The sequence below is a fragment of the Phytophthora infestans genome, genomic scaffold (genome assembly GCF_000142945.1).
Source record: "Phytophthora infestans T30-4 supercont1.123 genomic scaffold, whole genome shotgun sequence".
NCBI classification, from domain to species: Eukaryota; Oomycota; class Peronosporomycetes; order Peronosporales; family Peronosporaceae; genus Phytophthora; species Phytophthora infestans.
The window spans coordinates 101,425-103,715 of record NW_003303636.1 but is presented as its reverse complement, the minus strand read 5'-3'; positions in this window follow the sequence as shown (position 1 = coordinate 103,715).

The following is a 2,291-nucleotide window of genomic DNA, read 5'->3' as shown; positions in this document are numbered from 1 at the left end:
ACGTCCTCGGTCGTAAGGGTTTCCGTCGTTGTTCCGTTTCCTCCGTTGTGGTCATCTCGGTGGCCATTTCCGTAGAGGTACCCTCGACAAAACGTTTCCGTCTGCTCGGACGTCTCGGTTGTCGGCTTGATCGATCCCGTGACCGCTCCACTCGTACAGCCAGATGAAACAGCGTAGCCACCGCGTTCAGCCACTCTGCGGGTCACGTCGCCACTCCCGTCTTCGCGTGCCAAGGCTCTCACGTCCTCGCTCGTCACTGTCTCCGTCGTTTTCCGTTTCCTCCGTCGTGGTCATCTAGGTGGCCATTTCCGTAGTGGTACCCTCGACAAAACGTCTCCGTCTCCTCGGACGTCTCGGTTGTCTGCTTGCTCGATCCCGTGCCCGCGCCACTCGTACAGCCAGATGACACAGCGTAGCCACCGCGTTCAGCCACTCTGCGGGTCACGTCGCCACTCACGTCTTCGCGTGCCAAGGCTCTCACGTCCTCGCTCGTCACTGTCTCCGTCGTTTTCCGTTTCCTCCGTCGTGGTCATCTAGGTGGCCATTTCCGTAGTGGTACCCTCGCCAAAACGTCTCCGTCTCCTCGGACGTCTCGGTTGTCTGCTTGCTCGATCCCGTGCCCGCGCCACTCGTACAGCCAGATGACACAGCGTAGCCACCGCGTTCAGCCACTCTGCGGGTCACGTCGCCACTCACGTCTTCGCGTGCCAAGGCTCTCACGTCCTCGCTCGTCACTGTCTCCGTCGTTTTCCGTTTCCTCCGTCGTGGTCATCTCGGTGGCCATTTCCGTAGTGGTACCCTCGACAAAACGTCTCCGTCTCCTCGGACGTCTCGGTTGTCTGCTTGCTCGATCCCGTGCCCGCGCCACTCGTACAGCCAGATGACACAGCGTAGCCACCGCGTTCAGCCACACTGCGGGTCACGTCGCCACTCACGTCTTCGCGTGCCAAGGCTCTCACGTCCTCGCTCGTCACTGTCTCCGTCGTTTTCCGTTTCCTCCGTCGTGGTCATCTCGTTGGCCATTTCCGTAGTGGTACCCTCGACAAAACGTCTCCGTCTCCTCGGACGTCTCGGTTGTCTGCTTGCTCGATCCCGTGCCCGCGCCACTCGTACAGCCAGATGACACAGCGTAGCCACCGCGTTCAGCCACACTGCGGGCCACGTCGTCACGCACGTCTTCGCGTGCCAAGGCTCTCACGTCCTCGCTCGTCACTGTCTCCGTCGTTTTCCGTTTCCTCCGTCGTGGTCATCTCGGTGGCCATTTCCGTAGTGGTACCCTCGACAAAACGTCTCCGTCTCCTCGGACGTCTCGGTTGTCTGCTTGCTCGATCCCGGGCTCGCGCCACTCGTACAGCCAGATGACACAGAGAAAGACACTGCGTTCAGCCACACTGCGGGCCACGTCGCCACTCACGTCTTCGCGTGCCAAGGCATCTCACGTCCTTGCTCGTCACTGTCTCCGTCCGTTTTCCGTTACACCGGGCGCTGTTGGCTATGTCGGCGTGCATAGAGTTGACTTTGTACTGGACAAGAGAGTGGGCTCGAGTTGAAGGCGGCAAGGGCAGTCACGACCAGCTCGTTGGTGTTGACGCTTACAAAGCATTAAATATCGCAGTCCCAGGAGCTTCGAGAAGTAGACAGAGCTCGTATCCGAACTATGCGGAAAAGAGAGAGCGACCCGGAGTTGTCGCCGGTGGCTTGGAGAGAAGATGGCGCTGCCGTTGCTACTTCCGGCCTCTGGGAAGGACCGAAACCCGTCGGTGGACGGCGTGTTGGAGGTTATCGGGACGCCAGACGTGAGTAGTCGAGGAAGCTTCAGCTTGAACACGCTGGGCGGCGGTCTGACGAGTAGCAGCGCCCACGCCATGCCCGGTATCCTGTACAGCTGCTTGTTGGAGGAGCAGGACAACACGATGGACAAGATTTTGTATCCGGGCACCTTCACGATGTGTGGACGGTCCCTAGCGAGTCGTCGAATGAGCGCGAACGTGGCGCTGTGGACGTGGCGGATTTTCATGCTCACGACGACCGAGATGCTGTGCTTTAAGGCCACAGGCTCCATCCCCGAGGAGGAATCGGCTTCCATGTCGGCGATGGCGTTGGGAGAGGTGCGCTCGTCGGTTCATCTGTCGGATATTCTGCACATTGAAGTCAACGATCAGTTCCCACGGATTCTCACGGTCATCCGCTCGGATGGACGAGTGTTCAGGGTACGAGCGCGTACGCCGGAGCAGTGTACGAAGATCGCTGTGACCCTGCGGAAGGCCATGCAGCTCTTCCAGGACGCCCTC